Source organism: Castanea sativa, chromosome 2 (genome assembly GCF_040712315.1).
Source record: "Castanea sativa cultivar Marrone di Chiusa Pesio chromosome 2, ASM4071231v1".
NCBI classification, from domain to species: domain Eukaryota; kingdom Viridiplantae; phylum Streptophyta; class Magnoliopsida; order Fagales; family Fagaceae; genus Castanea; species Castanea sativa.
The window spans coordinates 24,381,818-24,396,365 of record NC_134014.1 but is presented as its reverse complement, the minus strand read 5'-3'; the positions used below and the strand labels follow the sequence as shown (position 1 = coordinate 24,396,365).

At 34.8% G+C, this 14,548-nt stretch overlaps 1 long non-coding RNA gene across 1 annotated transcript; it reads right to left on the bottom strand.

Moving 5' to 3' along the window:
* Positions 1-1,029: 1,029 nt before the first annotated feature.
* Positions 1,030-4,116, bottom strand: LOC142624278 (uncharacterized). Its single transcript, XR_012842304.1, has 3 exons — positions 4,035-4,116; positions 3,585-3,643; positions 1,030-1,094 (listed from the first exon to the last, which is right to left on the bottom strand). It is a non-coding gene; the product is annotated as an uncharacterized LOC142624278 (long non-coding RNA).
* Between the last annotated feature and the right edge of the window lie 10,432 nt (positions 4,117-14,548).

The window sequence follows — 14,548 nt, the reverse complement described above, 5'->3', positions numbered from 1 at the left end:
GAAAAAATATTGGCGGAATCACGATTTGCAAATCGCGCGATATCGAAATCGCAACGGGAAATTGCCTTTCTTGAAACGCAAAAATTTGCTGATTCAAAAATGCAATCCCACAAATTCCGCCCAGCTAAACATATCCTGATTTCTACGATTTGATAAACGGGCGTTTAGCTCTCTCAATACGCCTAAACAAACGGGCTCATAATGGTAAGAATGCTATCCAATAGTGCTCAGAGAGCCCTGGATACATCATTAACTCCAAAAGAAAGAAACACAAAAGCTATGCAACACACAAAAATACAATAACAAAACTCTGGGAATCAAGCACAGATGACAACCATAGTTCATAAAAGGAGATGAAAACTCCACCTTTTCACTCAATTAAGAAAAATATTACACACACCATTTAGCCCAGTCTATATACTTAGTGATCCAATATTGGACAAGGAAAATTTTTTATAAGGAAAAGAAAGAATGTAATGAAAGGAAGAACTTCTCCATAAAAAACTTAAAATACAAGAGATATACACTGAATTTATGACAAATTAATAATAAACATATGTACCTCTATACATGACAGCAGGGAACTATGAAGAACCTTATTCCCCACTACACACCCGTAGCACAAAGCCATTTGCCATAAAAAACTATAAGATTACGAAAATGATATTTTTCTTCTTCCTATGTATATGCTTACCCTAGAACTTCTTTATTTATATCCTGTGCATTGTATCTTGTGTATCCTAAGCCAGTATAATCCCACACCTACAAAAAATTATGAAAATATAGAAGAAACCATTATCAGTCTTATTTCAAAACATAGAGCGCCACTGGGAGAGAGGATATGTTACAAAGAAATGTAGCAGATTATTAAAGTAAAAGAAAATATGATTATATTCTAAGCAAAAGAATTATTGTGGTAAAAATTGCATATGCAATGCCTAAAAGCAATTGCAGGGCACAGACAAGAGTAACACCAGCTACACATCATGCCAAATAGACACTTACAATTAGGGGTGACAATTCGTGTTCGCGAGTCAGGTTCGTGTCGTGTCGAGCCATGAGTATTCAGCTATATGGGTTGACTCGAACCCGACCTGTTAAGTAAACTTGTCAAGAATCTTCAACCCGAACACGACCTGTTTATTAAACAGGTCAACCCGACCTGACACGTTTAACTCGTTTAATTAACAAGTCATGTAAAGGTTAATACAAATAACTCATTTAATAATTTATTTGATTAATAGGTCATACCAAACCTATATAATTTTTATCAATTCCCATATATCTAAAATTAAAATACAATTACAACTATAAATATAAAAATAAACATATAAAATACAACCATTAATTAAGTAATAATATCAAAATAACTAATAATTTTATAAGCTAAACGGGTCAACAGGTCAGACAAGTTCGCATGTTGAACACGAACATGACCTGTTTATTAAAAGGGTTAACCGTGTCACCCTGAATATGACTCGAACCCGTTTAGCCTCAACCCATGACCTGTTTATAAACGGGTTAGTCATGTCGGGTTCGTAGGTCGTGTCAGATGTTGCCACCCCTACTTACAATTCCTAAATGATGAAAAGGATTCAAATTTAAAAATTCCCCACTTCAGCTCCTTGGCAAGTAAGGAGTTGATATGGGACAATCAAGACAAAATAAAAGAACAAGAAAATTAAAAGATAAGCCCTAAGAATCAGCACCTAATTGCTTGGAATCAGCACCAAGCAAGAAACTTGGGAATCAACACCTAAGGTATCAAGAATTAACACCCAAAATGTGGGGAGTAAAAAGACCCTGATGGAGATATGGGCCTTTGGGCCGTGCTAAAGAAGGCCGACCTACTCTTGAGTTTAGAACTTGTTAGTACTATGGGTCGGCCCATACGCCGAGGATCCGAGGATCCAGCCGAGGGTGAATTTCTCTTCGGACGGACACCGGAGAACCTGGGACTTCATGATAAACGTTAGGCAATGACATGGTTAAAACCAGTGGATAAAAGGGGTAAACCCTTGAATGTCCTGGAAGCACCGATGTAAGAGAAACACCAAGGATAAAGGCTGTCACCTCCACATTAAAGACCCTGCACCTACCACCCTGGCCGCATTAATGGAGAAATGACACCTGAACAGTGGAAGGGAAACTTCTGGTTACTATTCAAAGGCACTGAGAAAAGAAATATCTAGGCTAAGGGGGAGTTTGGGGCAACACGTGTACAAAGCATCAAAAAGAAGAGTATTTAAAGAGCAACCTAGAACAGAAATAGGGGATTCCCCCTTCTTTGTAACCTAAAAGAAAGAGAAAAAAGAGAGAGAAATAATATAAGAACAGTTCTCGGCTTACGTCCGAGCAGGTTGATTTACAGTATTCATTGTTGTTTTCAAGTGTTTACCATCTTTGGCTTGTCATTTAATCCTCAAACACTTCTAACCTGGGTTTCAAGCCCACGCTCTACAAATCATATTGTTTAAGGCTCATTGGGCCTGAGCTCGTAACTGTTCTTGGGGCCAGGTGCAATTGTGCACTTACACAAAATATTTGAAAATCTCCAATCTGAAATTTCATTAATCAACCGTCTTCCAAATACAAATAAGCTAGGAGCTTATATAGTGTGCTAGAGCTTCCAGGAAATAAAGAGATAAAAGACAACAACTAATGAAAAATAATCCTAACTGAACTCAAATACTAATCCCTGTCTAAATATAATCGCTATCTAAACTCAAATCTAAAAGTTCAAAATAATCCAATCTTTGCACGAGATAAATACAAAAATATAAATTCTAATATAATTTTGGCTGGACTCCCTACATCATGCTCCCCTGGTTGGAGAAAACTCAATATCGAGTTTTGAAACATTAAAGGATCATGAATCTGTCACATAGCACTTGCTTCAATTCAAGAATCATATTTGGGAGCATTGAGAATAGATAAACCTTGTATTCCACCTCATGAAACTCTTCTGGAGTTCTTGGTCCTTTTTCAAAATCTGGTAATTCAAAGCTCCCTCCTAATAACACAAATAAAATTAAATCTTTAACCCTCTTCCATCTGCTGTTTATCTCACCTTCACTTGCTATTATTTCACAGTTGATCAGTGTTCAGTTCTCCTCCTGAACATGACCAAATTGATACTCGCCCTATTAGTTCACATTCCTAATTCTAACTTAAACTTCATTTTCTAATCTGTCTCAGCACTTATATATTAGGAATGTAAGTTATGGCTCCAATGAACATGTTTTTAATTATCTTGGTAAATGTATTAATGATCCATTCTTTTTTAAGATCCAAAATTTTATATTAAAAAAAAAAAATCTGACATGCATGATAATGGAAAACGTCAGCGAGCATACATAGGAATAAAGTAATACTAGACAACTGAACATGTCATTGACACAACAAATGGTGAACAATTGAATGAGTCAGATCAACGCATTAAGTTTATAGTTCTCTGGAGCTTAAAAGTATTTCAGTACATCATTTTACATTGAGCAATTAAAAGGGAGTCAACTATCAAAACAAACAATAGGAATAAAAAAAAAAATTGAAGTGAATCAAAAATAGAAAGCAGCAATGATTACCTGCATTTTATCAAAATATGCATGTCGATACTGTTCAATTTATTGCCAAGCACCAACATCTACAAAGTACAAACGTTGTTATTCTAAGTCTAAAACTATGCAATTCATTTTTGTTTTTTTTTATAAGTAGGAAAGATGTATATTCAAAAGAAGCATTGCTTTCAGCTATGGTGATGATTTCAAGAATGCTCAAAAGCAGGGCCATTTCAATCAGTAAAACAGATATACCACCATATCAATTCCATCTTCTTCTTTTTTTTAAAAAAATCCATTGCTATAAATGAAAATGCAAAAAAAACTGCCTAACAGCATTTATATTCCTTAGGGAAGGGTGTTGAAGCATACATAAGTTACTTCCCCATAAGAGTACCATGGCGACTTTTAGAGGATTAAGAGAAATTGAGGGTGGCCAGAGCATGTTGAGAATGACAAAAATATCGAAGTTGATACCTTTGAAAAGAGATATAGTAGCAGGTGTCACTGTACTGACCCTTGGATCAGGGGGTCTTCTTTGTTGAAGTAGGGTCTACTCCCCAATGCAGGATTGCTATCAATGATGTCAACACTCAGGTGCTTTGTCAATGGCATGCTTGTTGCAAACACACATAGAAGATGATGGTATTGAAATTTCAAAGCAACTGATGGAAATGGCAATATCCTATATCCTCCAGCCCAAACCAAATCTATTTAATAAATGAAAGAATATGTAAAAGTACAAGACATTACAGTGCTGAAATTCATGATGAAATTTTATTTAATACATTATTCTGCATTTAGATATTGAGGTGAATTAACAAGGTTTCACTGACATAAATTGAGCATATTTTCCACAAGGGAATTAGGTAACCAAGGTCTGGTAGTGTTTGAGACAGACTAAAACCTGTCAGCAGATCAGATAACAAATGAATTAATAACAGTGGCACAATGTGTTAAGCAATCACTAGGAAATTAATTGACTTGGTCGGAATCCACTTGTGGACATCACTCTTAATCCCTAGTAGAAAATAAAAAGAAACTACAGGTAGGAAAATAATATTAGGCTTATGACTAAAACAGAACAAGATGTCATATTGTGTAACAAAATTTCAACCAGGTTTAGTCAAACGACCTCCCCCTCCAACATAGTACACAGTTAATCAAGTATAAACACAAAACATCACATACCCAAGGAACAAGCTAGAGCCATGCCAATCATGCCTCCTCCAACAATAGCAATATCATAATGCTGAAAGATATTAGAGAGATCACGTGTCTCCTTGTGCTCCTAATTTTTCAGGAAAATGAATTAAAATCAATGTTAGACTTGACATATTTAGAACTCTTTAAGAAGCAACAATTATATTGCGGTAGAGAACATAAATGAAAGCAATGAAACATTAAAAGCGTCCTAAAAAAGAAAATTCACACACGCATAGATAGAAAACAAGCTCTAGGTTTGAACTTTCAATCTCTGTTGGGTGAATGGCTATGGACATATGGATGGAAGAAAATCAACCACGAAGACCGGGGAGGTGTTTGTCAGATCCAAATCTGGGCAAGATTGAGGTCAATAGTCGAGGTACATATGGAGTAGTCTTTTGGTGAAGTATCCAGTCATCCTATATTTGATGTGTGGGTGGCAATGGTATAAAAGTGAGGTTTTGGTGTGACATTTGGTGCAGGGCTCAACTTTTTAAAAGATTTGTTCCTGGAATTGTTCTCAATTGTGCTAAACAAGGATGCTTCTGTTCACTCTTGTTTGGTGGTGAATGAAGAGAGAGGGGGGGGGGGGGGGGGGTGGCATGATCTTGGAAAATTCATTACAAACAAGCTTTCAAAGATTGAGAATTAGGATGTATGGATTTGTTGTTCAATAATTTGTATGCTGGTAACCCAACAGAAGAAGGTCAATATTGTTTGAGTGGGAGTTCTGAATTTTTTTTTTTTTGATAATTCAACCCTGGATGTCTCCATTGGAAACACAAGCACAATAACAATTCTTGGGTTCCACTGGACTGAGTTAACATGAAATAAATTGTTGACTTCATAGTTCTCTCACACACACATAAATATATATGGAGAGATTAATATTACAGGGCTAGGTTGGTCCCAATTAGAACCAGATACCCTTGCAGCTGCATCAGTGCAGAAAAGCTTGTGCCGAACTTTTAACCTAGAGACATTCACATAGAGTTTTCTTACAATTACCCTGTGCAAGCAGATAATATGCTAGTTGCTATAACCAAAGGGTATCTGTAACATAAGCATTCGTGAAAGCATACAAGATAACATTGAAATGCAAACTGACATTTAAAATCCCACTCTTACATATTAGGGTTCTAAAAATTACACAATCTCTTGGAGCATATTGAGTGTGTGTTTGACAAAAATTATTCAACTTATTTTACTATTTAGCTTATTTTTGCTACTATTAATAGGCTCCATTGTACTTTTTGATACTATTCATGGATTCCATTGTACTATTTCAGCTAACTTTTATATTTATCTATAGTACTTTCAACAAAAAAATTTTAGTTTCAACAAAATAAGCGAATTCCAAACAGGCCCTAAGTTAAAAGGAAAATTTTATAAGATTGTTATATGACCAGCTATGCAGTATGGTACTTAATGTTGCGTTGCTAAGAAGAAACATATTAATAAAATATGTATAGCTGATATGAGAATGTTAAGACAAGGGTAGCTCTTGTTGATGAAAAAATGAGGGAGAGTCGCTTGAAATGATTTGGTCATGTTCAGAGGACGCAACAATAAAAAAGAGTAAGTTGATACATGTAAAGGGAACGAAAAAATTTAGAAGAAGGCTCTAAAATAATATTAGTAGAAGAAATAATTAATGAGTTATCAGTTAAGGAATAGATGGAATAGATAGATTATATGATTTCAGATAGAGTAAAATGGACCCTAACTAACTAATTTGTTGATAGGATGGGGGCTCCAAAACTTGGGATTAAAGCTTGTTGTTGTTGTCTAGGAGCATATTGTTTCTCTCGCATAAAATGGTGGTTCCTACCATGCCTTTTTTCCTATAAAAAAAGTCACAATTCCTGAAAAAAATTCATAACAGCACACAAAGTTTCATACCATATACTGCAGAAATGCTCCCAATTTTTTTTATTTTTTATTTATTTACTAGAGCTAAGAAAACACAAAAATAATTTCCATGGAAAGGCCGCTTGAGGAATTCTAGCCTATATTAGTCTAAATGAGAATATGAAGCAAAGCAATTCAGTTTTAGTTAAAAAATAAAAGAATGATTTTGTGAAAATTAAATATAAAAAAATGTTTGATTAATGGGAAATGGGAAATGCGTACCCGTTCATTGTTGGACTGAAATGATTGGTTACTGAGAGAGAGAGAGAGAGAGAGAGAGAGAGAGAAGGCTTTAGGGCCCAAAAGTCTTGGACCCAGTTTAAGGCCAACCTTGGCAGAGGCGGCTGCACGTGGAAGGCAAGGCAGAAGGTTCTAAATTCTAACACCTTGACCTGACCTGAAAATTTGAACACCCTAAATTTTATTTATTTAAGCCCAACAACAAATTAATTTTCTTTGTTCTAAAATCAGGAACAAAGCCCAACAATAATCTCAAAATATAAACATTCAAATAAAGAACCCCATTTGTCCTCACTCCTTTGCTCAGATTAAAATAATTTTTTTTTGATAAAATAGATTAAAATATATTTTTTATGAAATATTAAAATAATTTGACATAACATAAATTATCATATCATATCATCATATAAAACTATATAATAAAAGTTGGGCTTAAGTTGTACCAAAATTGAAGAATTTTTTTTAGATTAAAAATATTTTTTTTCTTATATTTTTCTCCTACAATTTCTAAGTTGATAAAGTCTCAATTTGATTACAATTCAAAATTTTCATCTAATCCTTTTATTATTAATTTTTAGATAGCACCACTTTTTTTTTTTTATTCTTATCAAATTTTTAGGAGTGCAAATCAAATAAGATAGAATTAAAAAAAAAAAATTGATATCAACTTACAAAGCAGAATATATTTAGATTTAAAAAATATATATATATTATTATTTTTTGTTCTAATCTTCTTCTCCAATAATTTTAAAGCAAATAAAAAATCTTAATTTGATTACAATCTAAATTCTTTATCTAATCATTTTATTATTAATTTTTAGATAACATCACTCTTTTTATTCTTATCAACTTTTTAGGAGTGCAAATCAAATAAGATTGAATTTTTTAATAAAAAAATTGATATCAACTTACAAATAAAAAATGAAATAAAAAAAAGAAAAAAGAAAAAAGAAAAGAAAAGAGTTGATATCAATTTGGAATTACACGGAGAACTTTGTATCACAAGCAAAAACATGTTTGTTTATTTATTTATTGATAGAAAGCATTAACACAATTTTAATTGTGCATCGATCATACCAGATCATTTCAATAATTATAAAATATTTGTAAAAAAAAAAATTCTTGCTAGACTTATTGCCTAACTAGTGGCCAATCTTAATAGACTAGAAAATTTGATAAAATAATTTGTGTAAGATACATATTCAATTGATAGAAAGCATTAACACAATTTTAATTGTGCATCGATCATACTAGATCATTTCAATAATTATAAAATATTTGTAAAAAAAAAAAAAATCTTTCTAGACATATTGCCTAACTAGTGGCCAATCTCAATAGACTAGAAAATTTGATAAAATAATTTGTGTAGGATACATATTCAATTGATAGAAAGCATTAACACGATTTTAATTGTGCATCGATCATACTAGATCATTTCAATAATTATAAAATATTTGTAAAAAAAAAATTCTTGCTAGACTTATTGCCTAACTAGTGGCCAATCTCAACAGACTAGAAAATTTGATAAAATAATTTGTGTAAGATACATATTCAATTGATAAAATATAAGTCAAATTATAGAATCTATAGAAAATAATATACATAATTTAAGTAAAAGATTAAAGTACACTTCTAAGTTTTAACCGTTAAAGTTTTGGCTTGTTTTCATTTTGGCCATTATGTTTATTTTAACCATTCATGTTTGATTTCAGTTAGCTATGTTGTCCATTTCTATTACCGCTGAATCACTGATAGTAACAAAAACTGCTTAGGAAAACCCCGTGCCCTTGGCCCAAGCTCCAAGTTCAAATAGTTATGTCATCCCAAGTTTGAATAGTTCGAATCCTACAATGGGAAGCTCTTGGGAAAAAACCCCACATCCTCGACTCAATTACAAACTAGTGTCCTTGTGGGGTTGAGATAACAGTTAGCTATGGTTCACTGTTTATCTTGTTTGCATACCTAAACCTAGCTAGTAGGATACTACTCTAACAACGTCTAGATAAAAAAGTCACTTTAGTCATTTCCTTCTACTCTTTTTCTTTTTAGTTATAATATAAACAAGGGTCATTCTACCGTACCGCCTATTTTTTTTAGGGGTACGGTACCCACCCATATCTGAACCATTGACTTGGTGTTGTTATCATCTTAGCCGTTAATTTAATTTTAGTAGAAACCGGTTACTGGCAAAGCAAGTTAGTGTATATAAACTAAAAAAAAAATAATGATGGTCTCTCTCAGTTTTTTTTCTCATGTGTTCTCCGATATTTCTTCCTCTCTCGCGTTCTTCGCTTCCTCTTGCGTTCTCTGGTAAAGGTTTCTTTCTTTCTAAAAAAAAAATTGAAGGTTTCTTTAAAGGATCATAATCGTTTTGATATTGTTAAAGGTAAGTATCAAAACGATAAAACCCTATTTTGACTGCTATTGTTTTGTTTCCCTTTTTTCTTTATTAGTTTCTTGTGGGTATTGTGTCTGGGGTGGGTGGGGAAGAGTCCTCAATCTTCTTCAGGTCTGTTTGGATGGCATGGGATTTTGTTTAGGATTTGGATTTGGGTGGGTAACTTAAAAAGAGAAGAATTTGTATTTGACCCAAATTCATCATGGAATTCAAGTCCAAATCTATTGATTTCAAATCCCTCACTAACCGTGGAATTTGAGAAATCCTTCCACAATGCTCGCGTCTTCACTGCCTCAAGCTGCGACAACAATGTTAAAGCCGCAACCACCATGGTGTTTAGGTTTGTCTCTCTTAGCTTATCTAAGTTCGTTCTGGGTTTGTTTGTATTTCTGTTTTTGTTTGTGTTTGAGTTGTGTGGGTTTCGTTTGGATTTTTCTATGTGGGTCTGTATCTACTGGTAAGCAGGGGTTGGTTTAGTTTTGTTAAGAAATTGTTGGAGATATTTTTTTAGAGTTTCAAGTTGGTCTAATTGAAATGCAATGAATTGTTTGATGAAATGCCTCTATGAGCTATGTATTTTAACGCATTATAACTTTTTAGATGATAGTGGTGATAACTTTTTAACTAGTTTAACATAAGATGTTTGCTTTGTGTATAGCTACATTGATTTCAAAGTTTGTCACGTTGGTAGATTTGTATCAATGCCTAGTCTTTGATGAGAGAAGACTGCCTAGTGCTAATTATGTAATTGATTCCTTTTGTTTTCATAGAACAGGCAGAACCTTTTTTTTTCATCTCTAATAAGCATTTTGATGGCTTTGCTTAACCCTAGAATAGCTTTGAAATATATTTGTAATGTTGAGTAGATAACATCAATTCATCTCAATCCAACATCCTCTTTTTCTCTTCTTAGTAGTTCATAGTTTTTTGGGGTCTATGTGAGTGACATGGAGATTTATAAGTAAATGATTTTGTCTTTCACATGGGCGGACAGGTAAGATCTTTGCTACATGACAGGGGAGAGTGAGAGAGAAGAGTTGAAGGCCTAGAAGAATCTAGCCTATGTTGGAAATTGCTTCTCCAATTTGTTAATTTACCCTCTATAACAACAACAAAGCTTTACTCCCAAAAATTTGGGGTTAGTTATGGATCTTTAACATTAATCGGGGTTGGTCCCATGTATTCTTCTCTGCCATTCAATTATATCCAAAATCATACCTTTGCCACTTCTTTGATTAACTTGTCATTTTTTACTACTTGCTTATTTACCCTATAATTGATACAATTTCTCCTCGTACCATACTTGCCAATACAGCTGGAAAATATTTTACCATACCAAACTGGTATAATATCCTCTTGGAAAGGTATCGATATGCACTTTAACTCGTTTTGGCTATTTGAGTTGGTAATTCTATTTTAGGCCAGTACAATAAAGGTTGTTTTTATAAATTTGTTAAAGCTAGACACCAATGTATGTAGATGCTAAGCTTGCCAAAATAGCATTTCCAGAAGGACAAGATCATTCGCTTCTCCCACTTTTTCTTCTTCCACATCGTCTACAGCCCCATGTTGCCCACTTCTTCTTGGTTTCTTTGCTAACCACTTTCTTTGTGTTTTTGTTTTGACCGCACAAACACTTTTTATGTTTCTTGGTTTGTCTGTCTAGCAGAACAAGTTAACCTACCCCATATGAATCTTTGGTAACACGCACACACACACACACACACACACATATACATGGACTTGCATTTTGGGCCAAGGTTGATTGGGTTGTTGATTGCTTCTATGAGGAAAAAAATGTAAACCTGGGCAACATATTAGGATGGGCATGGACTTATATTTTTATTGGCTCTTACCAAATTAGCAGGCTCTAACCAAATATATAAGCTCATGAATTTATAAATAAATATACATATTTTAAGTTCATAAATATACAAAAATATTTTTTATAGTGGTAATTCCAAAATGGTACACCGGTACCAAAATATTTTGTTCCTCTAGCCCCTCTTATTGATGCTTTTTATTTGTTATATATATATATATATATTGTTCTAGTTGGCCCCAAACCCAGAAAAAGGAGGGTTGCGGCAAATTGTTGGCTAGCATAAAATGTAGTCACTCTATTATTTTTTTATATAAATTTATGTAGATATGTATATATGTATGTGTCTACACGAAACCTTTACTAGCCATATATGCCTTGTTTCATATACTGTCTACTTTTTTGCTATCTTTTCTTCATATTGAATTTTAAAGCTCATGCCATTTTGGGGATTTACACATATTTCACTCTATTTTGTTCTGGGTTTGCACGTTGAAAAGTTGTCATTTATTAGGGAGTGGTACTCATGTTAGTGTTCATGTCACATAGTTCTAACTTCACTGTTGCATCTTTCTTCTTATTCTTTAGACATTAGGTTTGTTGGATGGCTCTTATGCATTGAGCATCCCTTATATTGTATAATTCACGTTACTCATATTTTTCTTGACGCAGCAATCATGTTTGCTAGATAATTGCAGATGAAGGCATCATTGATCCTTTGGTCAATACTCTAAAGCACTCGCAAACCTCTGAAAGCCTGATTGAAAAGGTGTTTTATTATTATTTTATTTATCTTTATCCCCCATTTCCCATTATAAGAAACAATCCTGAGGATAATGAACCCTTGCTACAATGTAGAGCTTGAACCTACTTGCTCGGATATTAGATCCTAGTAAAGAGATGAAATCTAAGGTTAGTCATTAGTTTCTTGCACCATGTGTGAAAAACTCATAATGTTTTTTTTGTCTTACTGAGTATGTTGATGCATTCCAGTTTTATGATGGACTAGTTAATGGATCAAAAAAGTTATCAGACGCAACAAAAAACCTTGAAGATTCTGCAGTCTTAACTGGAAATATGGTTGACAAACCCATATCAAATGTGAATGCCAGGTCTTTTCCTCTCTTCCCCCCCCTCCAAAAAAGAAACTCCCCTTCTAATTTTATTTTGTTTATTAATTTTAAAACTACTTTTTCATTATTATCATTTATTTCTCCTTTTCATGAAATTTTATTTTTTTCTGTTTCTATATACCCAGTCCATATCTTTGTTTTTTGTGTTCGTGAGAGGAATTCAAAGTTAGGTGATTCTTATTTATTGTTACAGTATTTTGCTTATTGTTCATGACAAACAAATAGAATAAGGTGAGCAGAATGCATATGTTGAGCTCTCATTTTCATATCTTATCTCATAAAAAAAATCTGGTTCACCTATGAAGGAAAAAAAAAATATGGTTCAATATTGACTGCTTTTGTAGTTCTATTGGGAGGAGCAAGCAAAATGAAAGCTTTCTTGTATAATTGACAAGGATTTCTCCTCAAAGATTTCATCTTCATATCCTCTTTAAGAAAAAAAAAAATTATGTGAAAAAAAATTTCATTATTTGTGTGACAGTCTAAAAAGTAAAGACTTCAACTAGATGCTTAAGTTTAGGTTACAAAATAGTAGTATTTTTTAATCAAAACAAATCTGCAAACATGAGTGTGGAATCTATTGATCATAGAAGCTAACCTATTTTGAGTTCACTTCTTGGTCCTCTTTTGGCTTATCACTCATCACTTTCCACTGCAATTGCAATAAAGCCCTCTGTCTGTGGACTAGTGGAGGTAATGCAATCAGATTAGCACTTCTGAAGATATATACTTTGGACTTCTGAAGATCCAACTCCTCTTGCAACATTCTGCACTCATCTTCATGCTCACATCTCAAAGCTCTCATCTGAGCTTCATGTTCATTCCTGAGCAACAATGTTTTCTGCACAAAACTCACATTGTATTAGCCATTGAAGCAAATTTGGGTACTAAAGGTCAATAACTTGAAGCTAATGTACCTCTCTCAATTCATTTTCAACTTCAATTTCAGCACGTTTTAGCTCTTCACTGTGAGAAAAATAATAAGAGAACCACCAAATATGACAAAAGGACTGACACATGATGTTGGAACTGCACAATGTGAGGATGAAACCGTTAAATGTGAGAAAAAAGTAAAGGAACCACCAAATGTGAGAAAAGAACTGTCACATGTGATGTTGGAACTGCACAATGTGAGGATGAAACCATCAAATGTGAGAACAAAGTAAGGGAACCACCAAATATGAGAAAAGAACTGTCACATGTGATGTTGAAACTACACAATGTGTGGGTGGAACCGTCAAGTGTGAGAAAAAAGTAAGGGAACCACCCAATGTGACAAAAGAACTGTTATATGTGATGCTGGAATTGCACAATGTGAGGATGTGATGCTGGAATCGCACAATGTGGGGATGGAACCATTGAATGTGAGAAAAAAAAATAAGGGAACCATTAAATGTGACAAAAGAACTGACACGTGATGTTGGAATTGCACAATGTTATGATGAAACCGTTAAATGTGAGAAAAATAATAAGGGAACCACCAAATGTGACAAAAGAACTGACACGTGATTAGGGCTGTCCACCGGAACCCGTACCCGACCAACCCGAGGCGAACCGTCCGACCCGCACCCGAAACCGGCCGACCCGACACCGGTGAAGGTCGGAGGCGGGTTTCAACCTCCAGAAACCGAGACCGGCGGGTCGGTTGACGGGTCTGCTCTTCAAAATCCGATTCCAACCGATCCGACCGCCTATATATCGGAAACACCCACCAATTTTCTCAGGTATGAGATTTCCGACCATTTCTCGACAGATCCGGCGAGAGCTCTTCGAGATCTCGACAGATCCGTTAAGATCCGGCGAGATCTCTTTGAGAACTCGTCGAGATCTCTTCAAGATTTGGTGAGAAATGAAATGTGCTCGACAGATTTGGTGAGGTTTCCGATCATTTCTCGACATTATGTTGAGATCCGGCGAGAACTCGTCGAGATCTCCTCAAAATTTGCTCGATCCGGCCATGTTTCGGTCAGTTCCGGCCAGATTTCGGCCAGTTCTAGCCTGATTTCGTCTTCCCTGAGTCCGACCGACCACCGACCGATCAGTACCCGATATCTGAGTCGCCCAATCCGACTCATCTAACGGTCGGCGGCGGGTCTGGATGCCGGAGACCCGATGTGGTCGGGTCGGTTCCGGGTTGGGCACAAACCCGACCCGGACCGACCTGTGGACAGGCCTACACGTGATGTTGGAACTGCACAATGTAAGGATGAAACCCTCAAATGTGAGAAAAAAAGTAAGGAAACCACTAACTGTGAGAAAAGAACTGTCACATGTGATGTTG